Genomic DNA, 11,307 nt, shown 5'->3' with positions numbered 1-11,307 from the left:
GGTCCAGAACCGCTCAGCTGCCCGTCACCATGGGATTGTCCAATGTGGATGGAGCTGGAGCATGGGCAGGCCCGGTAACCAATAGGAACCCGTTGAGGGCAGCATGCGTGGGACGAGGGTCTAGTTAGTTGGTTAGCAAGGAAGGATTTGGAAGTACCTTCCAACTGGGAGAAATTAAACTGTCAAGACTGCAGTTTGATTGGGTAATGGATCTGGTATGTTTCTCCTCTTTGATCTAGTGCTGATCTAGGATCAGGTCCTCCCTGCCCATACAATCTTACTCAATATGATCTGAAAGGGGAAACTGATCCTAGATCAGAAGATTCAGCTGCATTGGGTAATGGATCTGGTATGTTTCTCCTCTCTCTAATGCCAGGATGCCATAACAGAAGTTTCTCTGATGTGGTTCAGGACTCCAGGGCAGGGTTGGCTCCGTGGTGGTTTTTAGAAATAACTGTCAAAATGGTGAGGGCGGAGGGGAGACAGTTACCCAGAGACAACCGGATTGGCTAGGCTTGGTCTCACCGCAGCCATAGCAGTCTGGTGAGCTGGTTTTGCCTGGAGATAGAGGGAGGAGGGGTGGTTTAAGAGTTCTTGGCTAGAGTTGATCTGGTGTTACTGAGTGTTTGAATGGTTCTTTTTGTTCCGTTTCTACCATGACTCACTCTCTTCTAACTGCTGCCCTGAGGGGAGAGGGTACTGATGTGGTCAAATCATTAGGAGACTGCATGTTCTCCTGCTACGGTAGGCATTGGCCTACTTTCTGACCAATCAATAGCCTAACTCAGTCCCTAGGATGATGAAGTGAGAGTAGATTTCACCAAACAGCTTTCCCCTTCAGTTCTGTCAGTACTGCCTGGACACTGTCGATTGACTTATCTCAGCTTGAGTTGTGGTCGATATGCACATACTGTAGCTAATCACATGATACTCTGCAATTCTCAGAGTATTTTCTCAAACACCATTGCCTAATGTAGGTCCAGAATGATACTTATTCAGAACACCACATGGCACTTATCTACGGATGTTGTCTGCCTGATCTTATCCGTAAGCAGAAATGAAATGTATTCCACTGTCATCGGACAAGCTAATGAATAGTCAATGAACCAAATGCCCTCTCCACCTGCCGGCGTCTCCCCTCCCTCATCAGACCACCAGCGGCCACGTTGTTTCCACTGGTGGGTCGTATATTTAGTCCCGTCGAGGACCTTCGAGTGCTCTCCTCGTGTCTCCTGAGGGAGAAAGCCACAGGTGTTTTCTTAGCCTCTCCTCGAGTCTCACCTCACTCCTCTGTCAGCTTATTTAGCCCTCCCATACCTCTCTCTCTCTCTCTCTCTCTGGTCTCTCTCTCATTGTCATTGGAGTGCGATACCTCCTCCTTGAGGCCTCGATCCTCGGGGCACTCGAAGCCCTCCACGTGTCCTTCCAGCTCCGGCAGCATTTCAAAACCATCTGACCCCGGTGTGCTAACTGGGCTATTTTGAGAAGCAGGGATGGCAAAACCGTCTGTCTGCTCTCCGCATGCAATGCAGTGGCCATCTGAAAAAACAGGACTGTTGAGTTGGGTGGTGTGTGTGTGTGTGTGCATATGATTGGAGAGGAGATGGGTGTTTGGAGATTGCGACCCAGTTAAGTCTTGGGGTGAAGCTGTGTGTTTCGTTGAGTAATGGGGACTAGTGTTGGAAATGGAGATCTCCTACTGTTGCAAAACAGTGATGTCCACAATGATGTCCCTTTCACAGTTGTCTGGGAAATGTAGCAATAGCCGATGTCTTGTCACTTTCATCATCATTGACATTAAATATGACACAATGCCCGAATCCCTCATTTGTAGCCGGGCAGTGAAACCGGTCCTTTCCTTTTCGTCATGATCATAACTAATAACTATCTTTTAAACGTATAGCCTACGTAAGATGTAGTTGAGGGTGTATCACTTTAAATAGCACCATGACAAGTCCTAGATCATCACCACGATAACTTCACTTCTCAGCTTATTTAGCACCGAGCAGTCGCCACGAACCTCACAAGAGCTAACCACATGCGTTACCTTTTTCCTGTCTGATTTACAGTCTGCTTTCCTACCAGGTAGACAGAAATCCCCTGAAGTGGAGTACACACTGAGTATGCGTCCCAAATGGCACTCCAATCCCTACATAGTGCACTACTTTTAGCCAGAGCCCTATGGGACCTTGGTCACAAGTAGTGCATTTTATAGGGAATGGGGTGCCATTTGGGACTTAACCTGAGGCCTCCTCTCTCTAATGTTCCTGATCAACTGGTTCAGCAGTGGAACATGCCAGCTATTAACAGAACATAACAGAATCTCATGTAATATTTATGTGGGATTTGAAAATATTACAATGTTTACTTTGAGGAGGCCTAGATTGATAGTAGGCTGCGGTTTTGTGGGGATAATGTAATAATGACTGGTAGGTTTTCTTATCCTTATTTGGGTTTAGATTACTTTAAAAAAAAAATCTGTTCTCATATATTGTATAACTAACATCTTAATTTAATCACAACGCAGAACATTTCAAACTTGTGTATTTGAGGTTTAAAAAGGCTTCTGAAGTTTAATTTCCACTTTGAAATGTTTATTTTTCCTTGTGAAAAATCTATCAACCCCTACAAAAATGTAAATGTAATTATAATCCACATAATAATTCACATTTTCCTTTTTCTCCAGGATTATTTTCCTGCTGTAGCAAACTGCCGACCCCTCCCACACACTACACCCTCAGTCTGAGAGACTTCCCTCTGGCCGCCACTTCAGAATGCCCATAGCCAGGAAGAACGCGTTCAAACATTCCTTTGTTCCTTGTGCCTATGGACTACTAAATGCAAAGTAAATTGTATCTGTATATGCACTTCTCTATCCAGTGAGTGAGTGAACATATCAATGTCCACTATGTTTTTAGTGTATGAAATGTGATGGACTGACTGGTTTAAATGTGTATGATGTGAAAATGTATGTGATCCTTTTAATGGAAGGTGATGCCAAAGAACAACAACATCCATCCTGGACGAACAAAGTGTTATTCTAAATTTAAGATCCTACATCTGTAGGCCAATCTACATTCTACAGTGCGTATCTAACCAAAACATCTGTAGGCCAATCTACATTCTACAGTGCGTATCTAACCAAAACATCTGTAGGCCAATCTACATTCTACAGTGCGTATCTAACCAAAACATCTGTAGGCCAATCTACATTCTACAGTGCGTATCTAACCAAAACATCTGTAGGCCAATTTACATTCTACAGTGCGTATCTAACCAAAACATCTGTAGGCCAATCTACATTCTACAGTGCGTATCTAACCAAAACATCTGTAGGCCAATCTACATTCTACAGTGCGTATCTAACCAAAACATCTGTAGGCCAATCTACATTCTACAGTGCGTATCTAACCAAAACATCTGTAGGCCAATCTACATTCTACAGTGCGTATCTAACCAAAACATCTGTAGGCCAATCTACATTCTACAGTGCGTATCTAACCAAAACATCTGTAGGCCAATCTACATTCTACAGTGCGTATCTAACCAAAACATCTGTAGGCCAATCTACATTCTACAGTGCGTATCTAACCAAAACATCTGTAGGCCAATCTACATTCTACAGTGCGTATCTAACCAAAACATCTGTAGGCCAATCTACATTCTACAGTGCGTATCTAACCAAAACATCTGTAGGCCAATCTACATTCTACAGTGCGTATCTAACCAAAACATCTGTAGGCCAATCTACATTCTACAGTGCATACCTAACCAAAACATCTGTAGGCCAATCTACATTCTACAGTGCGTATCTAACCAAAACATCTGTAGGCCAATCTACATTCTATAGTGCATATCTAGACAAAACGTAGCATTGAGTTGAGCTGGATACACATCATATGACCATTGAATGATTGCTGTGAATCACTTCAACCCTCCGAACACACACACACACATGCTAATGTGTCTGGGACGTCACACACTGGTCTGAACATGCAGTAGAATAGATAGCTAGTGTAGTACCCCTGAGAATAGGATCTGTAATGTGTCCCCTGTCAGTTGCGCATGTGGAGCTGCCAGCATTGTTCGCTGGACGCTGACAGCTGTGTGTACTTATCGAGAATAAACACAGCTCACAGATCTTGGACACATTCGCATGGGAAGAAGAGGAGAGGAGAAGACAGACGGGAGTGACTCAAGCCTGTTGTCCACCTACAACACTCTGCTCCATTGACATTAACATGTATCTCAAAGGGTTTAGAATACATGTTGGTTTTAGCCTCCCGATTATCTGCTTTATCTTTCAGCTCTCTGGGGGCTGGCTTGTTCTGTGTCTGGCAGTAGTGCTAGGGGAAGTACAGATGAGGAGTGTCTGCATAGTTGACAATCCTGGGCTGGTCCCACTGGCCTGTGTGAGTGAGTGGGCCTTCTGATGCAGCTCCAGGGTGGGGCTCGTGGACTGTCTGAATGGTCCTTCAGGGTGGGGCTCGAGGACTGTCTGAATGGTCCTCCAGGGTGGGGCTCGAGGACTGTCTGAATGGTCCTCCAGGGTGGGGCTCGTGGACTGTCTGAATGGTCCTCCAGGGTGGGGCTCGAGGACTGTCTGAATGGTCCTCCAGGGTGGGGCTCTCATCGCCAGCCTCCCACTCATCTGAGTTATTAGTACTGTAGGTTTTATCACAAAATCTGTGAGTCTTTAGGACACTCAGCATGGCCACATGGTTAATACCAACAGACCACATTGTATCACTGCACTAAGTTAGGCTAAGTTAGCACAGTGAATGAGACTCAATGGATGGTTTCGTCCCTGTGTGAACCAGGAAGATGACTCTGTAAGGTAACAGCTGAAGCGCGTCGCCTGAAATGCATTTAAACATGACTTAATGCACCACTTCAACTCCACTCTGAAGTGTTAGACCTTTTGGTAGTCGGAGAAAGCAGGGTGCTTGTCATGCTTGGTATGCTGGTGATTCATCAGCAGAGTGTGTGTGAAAGGGAGAGGGGGATACTTAGTCAATTGTACAACTGAATACATTCAACTGGAAGGTGTGTAACTTGTGTTACTCTGTGTGTGTGTGTGTGTCAGTCCTCTTGTAGATATAAGTGGGATGTCACCCAGTCAAAGAGATTGAGGTAAACAAGGTTAGAAGATTTGCACATTGCTTTCCCCCTCAGCCTAAAGAGCTCTCTCTCTCATTTATATATTTGCTTTGCATGGGAGATGGAGTGTCATTGGTTTTACATAGCAGCTGAAATCTCAGGTTTTGCCAGGTGTGTGTGTGTGTTTGTGTGTGTCATAGAAGCAGGTGTCTGGATCCTCACCCAGACAGCGATTCTTCACACTTCTCCTGTTAAACCTCACAGATCCCCATGCCTGTCATTTTATTCTTATGGCTTACTGTGTGTGTTGAGCTGCAAGCGGTAACTCGATAAGCTAATTCTACCCCCATTTTAATTTGGGGCGCCCAAGGAACCTCATGCATAGTGGCTAGATGCGTTACCGTGACAGCAAAGCGTCTGTCCCATAATATAAAACTCAAGCTGTGACACTCGAGGCCTTTTACCTTTGTACACACTGGACTCCAACACCTCTTTATTCGCTGACTTCATCATGGCAGATGAAACAACACATTAACACATCCCACAGCTGCTTCTGTCACATTTCACCTGGCTAGAAGCTACCATAGACAAGTGGTTCCACCATGTTAAATACCATTTAGTACAGTTACAACACAATCAGGCCTTTTCATATCAGTCTGTTGGTGAACCCAGTCCCCTGTACTGCACACAGTTTCTTAAGTGTTCCTTAAATATGAAGGGCCCTGGGTGGCTGGCCTGGTGCCAGCTTGGGTTGCCTGCCTGGGGATTTTCCTCTTAATGACTCTGCCTTGTGATCAGCCAGTCAACCAGCCAACACTGTATACTTCCCTTCCCCTCTATTTGATTTTGCTCTCCTTTTACATGCGTTCAATAATACGATCATTGTTAATACTCTAATTGAATGTAATAGTTTGATTAAATGTTGACATGCTTTGCAAGAAGAATGATTTCCCTTATAATCAGGAGAACGGTTCAGAATGTTGGGGATCGATGACAGAAATCCATCTAAATATATGCACGTTCCCCTCCATTTCTGCACCAATTGGTAGATTTAAAAAGACTCTGATCTTGTAGATAATTTAGGATTAGTGAAGTATTTATGATTCATTAAAAAAATGGTTTGGAGAGCATTTACACACAATATATTGTGTAGTTGACTTTTGAGTCATCTCATTGAGACATACTGAGAAGTAGGCTATGTCCTCTCATTGGGTACATCTGACATGCATACGATCATTTTGAATACTCTGATTTAATATAATAGTTTGATTTAAAATGTTTACATGCTTTGCAAGAAGACTGATTTCCCATGTCAACAATCTGGTTGACATGGACAGCTGATACTCAGGCTACCTGGTGGAACTTTGAAAAATGCAGAAAATCACCAATCAAAATCAACATTCCATCACAGCGATCATATATGTTCAGATATATAAAGTCTCTGAACCATTTCGAAGATACATTCTGAAGGATTTCCCAAACTCACTTCACTAGCGCCTAAAAGAGGGAGGCTCACGCTGGTCATGCTAGAACATGCGCAGCTGAAATGTTCTAATAATTACAAACATTGGTCAAAAGTCTAGGTGTTTTAGTCCGTTTATGCTTACGGCCCAATAAAAGGCCCAGTGCAGCCAAAAACGTGATTTACTGTGTTTTATATATATTTCCACATTATGTGGTTGGAATAATACTGTAATACAGTTTGCTAGACCACCTGAGAGGGGGAGCAAGTACTGGATTGAACAGAGTAGTGTGAAGCTGCCACCACATTTGTCTGACCGGTATGGTCCGGCGGCGGAGGTTAGGACACACCAAAACTCGTCACAGATATAGCAAGCAATGATCTTTATTAAATACACCATTTCTTAAGACAACGTAGGAGTGCTGCACCTACTCATTCAAGGATTTTTCTTTATTTGGACTATTTTCTACATTTTATAGAATGGTGAAGACATCAAACCTATGAAATAACACATATGGAATCATGCACTAAGCAAAAAAGTGTTTTAGATTTTAGATTCTTCAAAGTAGCCGCCCTTTGCCTTGATGACAGCTTTGCACACTCTTGGCATTCTCTCAACCAGCTTCACCGGAATGCGTTATCGGAATGCTTTTCCAACCATCTTGAAGGAGTTCCCACATATGCTGAGCACTTGTTTGCTGCTTTTCCTTCCCTCTGCAGTCCAACTCATCCCAAACCATCTCAATTGGGTTGAGGTCGGGTGATTTGTGGAGGCCAGGTCATCTGATGCAGCACTCCATCACTCTCCTTCTTGGTCAAATAGCCCATACACAGCCTGGAGGTGTGTTGGGTCATTGTCCTGTTGAAAAACAAATGATAGTCTCACTAAGAGCAAACCAGATGGGAAGGCGTATCGCTGCAGAAGGTTGAGGTAGCCATGCTGGTTAAGTGTGCCTTAAATTCTAAATAAATCACTGGCAGTGTCACCAGCAAAGCACCATCACACCACCACCTCCATGCTTCACAGTGGGAAGCACACAATGCGGAGATCATCCGTTCACCTACTCTGCGTCTCACAAAGGCACGGCAGTTGGAACCAAAAATCTAAAAATGTGGACTAATTAGACCAAAGGACAGATTTCCACCGGTCTAATGTCCATTGCTCATGTTTCTTGGGCCAAGCAAGTCTCTTCTTATTGGTGTCCTTTTAGTAGTTTTTTTGTTGTTGCAGCAATTCGACCATGAAGGCCTGATTCACGCAGTCTCATCTGAACAGTTGATGTTGAGATGTGTATGTTACTTGAACTCTGAAGCATTTATTTAGGCTGCAATTTCTAAGGCTGGTAACTCTAATGAACTTTTCCTCTGCAGCAGAGGTCACTCTGGGTCTTCCTTTCCTGTGGCGGTCCTCAGTTTCATCATAGCACTTGATGGTTTTTGCGACTACACTCATTTTCCGGATTGACTGACCTTCATGTCTTAAAGTAATGTTGGAATGTCGTTACTCTTTGCTTATTCGATCTGTTCTTGCCATAAAATATATATATTATTTACATTTAACCTTTATTTAACTTGGCAAGTCAGTTAAGAACAAATTCTTATTTACAATGACGGCCTACCGGGGAACAGTGGGGCAGCTCGGGATTCGGTCCGGCAACCTTTCGGTTACTGGCCCAACGCTCTAACCACTAGGCTACCCGCCCCGCCAATAAATCTGGACAGCCCTATTAGGTAAAATACCATCTTCTGTATACCACCGCTACCTTGTCACAAGACAACTGATTGGCTCAAATGCATTAAGAAGGAAAGAAATTCCATAAATGTACTTTAACAAATTACACCTGTTAATTGAAATGCATTCCGGATGACTACCTCATGAAGCTGGTTGAGAGAATGCCAAGAGTGTGCAAAGCTGTCATCAAGGCAAAGGGTGGCAATTTGAAGAATCTCAAAATATATTTTGATTTATTTAAAAAAAAATTGGTTACTATATGATTCCATAATAGTACAAATTAAAACCCTGGAATGAGTAGGTGTCCAAATTTGACTGGTACTGTACATTTAAGGAGAACTGAACATCCAAGGTGCTGCTACCACTACTTCACTGCAAACTGGGCCTAGTCCAATGAAACACAATTGTACAAACATGCAATTCACTGCAGGGGCATAATAGCCTACACACTGTCCAGAGAGCCACAGTTTTTAGCCTGATTAAATTACGTAGAGGAGCGCACTACACTTGCAGAGCGCTCTGTTTTACTAACACTGATTAAAGCTTAGCTAATTAATTTGCATGTCCAAGAACATCCTACAATGAGCAGCGCGGTCTGTTTCCAATAGCGGGGGAGATGGCTTGAACTGCTAGCAATCCCACTATCTAATCTGGTTCCCCAAATTCCCCCTCACTACCTGTCTTTGTCGCCGGCTGCCCTACCCAGCAGCGAATAACATCCTCCCCTGTTAAGGTGAGTGCAATGTAGATACTTGCAAAGGCTACAAGCCCAACATTCATCAAAGCACAGCTCCCCCTCCAAGACCAGCCAGCGCTCTCGGCTCTGCCTTAAATGTTTCTCAGCGTACCGGGCAGAGTCTTGCAAGCAGGCACAGGTGCGTGCAATTAGTTCATGATTTAGTGTCATCCTCCCTCACCACAATACTGTGAAAATTACATGGCAGTTTAGTGTAAGAGCGGTTTGAAAAGACTGCCTGAAATGTCAGCCTGTTTTGGTGGGATGGAGTTTTGGCCTGCCTGGTGACATCCCCAGGTGGTAAATTAGTTAATAGACCAATAAAAAAAGAGTTCCAAACCTCTGCCACAGGCAGTTTTCAGTCCCCTCCCCACTCAGATCACTTGCAGAATTTGCTAAGGAACTATTTTTGTTTCTTTTGGACTATTTTAATTAAAAATCACACTAAGGTACTTCATTGGTACTCAGAAATGATTTGATATTGAGATAAAAACATCTGCTTTAGGCTTAAGATAATCAGAGTACCCTATGCCAAACTATGAGTATTGCCATAATCAGCTTAAAGGTAGACTCCGCGTTACGAAGTAGATGCAGAAAGTAAACAGCATAGTGGGTCAATTTCCACAACAACCTTGAGTGTTGAAGAGAGGCTCAACTTCAGTAACAGCGTGAAGCAAACCCGCAGATACTGTGTGAGAGCGAAGTCTTGCATCTCTACCTTTTTTAATATCGAATTATTACTGTGCATATAAACACTCACTGAGACACAGAAAAATATTGACACAGAAGATAAGAGATTGGGAGTTAGAAAAAAGAAGGGCCTGATTCAGATTTTATATGGCTTTCCTATGCATTTTCATTTAAGCACTTTGCAGTATTTGGTATTCAGACTTACCTTATGCAGGTGTGCAAGGAGTTCTTTGGGAGTGGCTCCCTTATTTACACTAAAAACATTTAATTCAACCACTGAAAATCCTCCCACTTGCTGGCCAACAAGTTTCCTCATGGAGTTTTTATTTCAATGGGACTTTCAGTACATTTATCTAAAGCCATCTCTTTAAATACGGTGTACTTTTTACATTTGAATTTTCTCGACAGACTCCTTCTATTCGAGAACGGTTCAGAATGTTAGGGATCGATGACAGAAATCCATCTAAATATATGCACATTCCACTCCATTTCTGCACCAATTGGTAGATTTAAAAATATCCCTTGATCTTGTAGATCATTTAGGATTAGGGAAGTATTTATGAATCATAAAAAACAGGTTTGGAGAGCCTTTACGAACAAAATATATTGATGAATAAAAAAATACATTGAAAGTTGCCATATTCAATTGTTCAAACCATGAAATATTGAAAGGTGAGATAAGTGTACAATAGGGGTTGAACAAAAGTCCTATAAATAACCTATTCCTCACTAATCATGGAACTAATGACAACGGTCAAGTTGTCGTGATCCGTGTGCCAGGTTCCAGGTTTAAAAAGCTGCCACCACCATGCTTCACCGTAGGTATGGTGCCAGGTTTCCTCCAGACGTGATGCTTTGCATTCAGGCCAAAGAGTTCAATCTTGGTTTCATCAGATCAGAGAGTCTTGTTTCTCATGGTCTGAGAGTCCTTTAGGTGTCTCCAAGAAGGCTGTCATGTGCCTTTTACTGAAGAGTGGCTTTCGTCTGGCCACTCTACCATAAAGGCCTGATTGGTGTGCTGCAGAGTTGGTTGTCATTCTGGAAGGTCCTCCCATCTCCACACAGAGAAACTCTGGAGCTCTGTCAGAATGACCATCAGGTTCTTGGTCACATCTCTGACCAAGGCCCTTCTCCCCCTATTGCTCAGTTTGGCCGGGCGGTCAGCTCTAGGAAGAGTCTTGGTGGTTCCAAACTTGTTCCATTTAAGAATGCTGGAGGCCACTGTGTTCTTGGGGACCTTCAATGCTGTAGACATTTTTTGGTACCCTTCCCCAGATCTGTGCCTCAACACAATCCTGTCTTGGAGCTCTACGGACAATTCCTTCGACCTCGTGGCTTGGGTTTTGCTTTGTCATGCACTGTCAACTGTGGGACCTTATGTAGACAGATATGTGCCTTTCCAAATCATGTCCAATCAATTGAATTTACCACAGGAGGACTCCAAGTTGTAGAAACATCTCAAGGATGATTAATGGAAACAGGATGCACCTGAACTCAATTTCAAGTCTCATAGCAAAGGGTCTGAATACTTATGTAAAGATATTTTGGTTTTTAATACATTTGCAAAAATATCTAACAACCTGCTTT

Source organism: Oncorhynchus clarkii, chromosome 17 (genome assembly GCF_045791955.1).
Source record: "Oncorhynchus clarkii lewisi isolate Uvic-CL-2024 chromosome 17, UVic_Ocla_1.0, whole genome shotgun sequence".
NCBI classification, from domain to species: Eukaryota; Metazoa; Chordata; class Actinopteri; order Salmoniformes; family Salmonidae; genus Oncorhynchus; species Oncorhynchus clarkii.
This window is presented reverse-complemented; position numbering follows the sequence as displayed.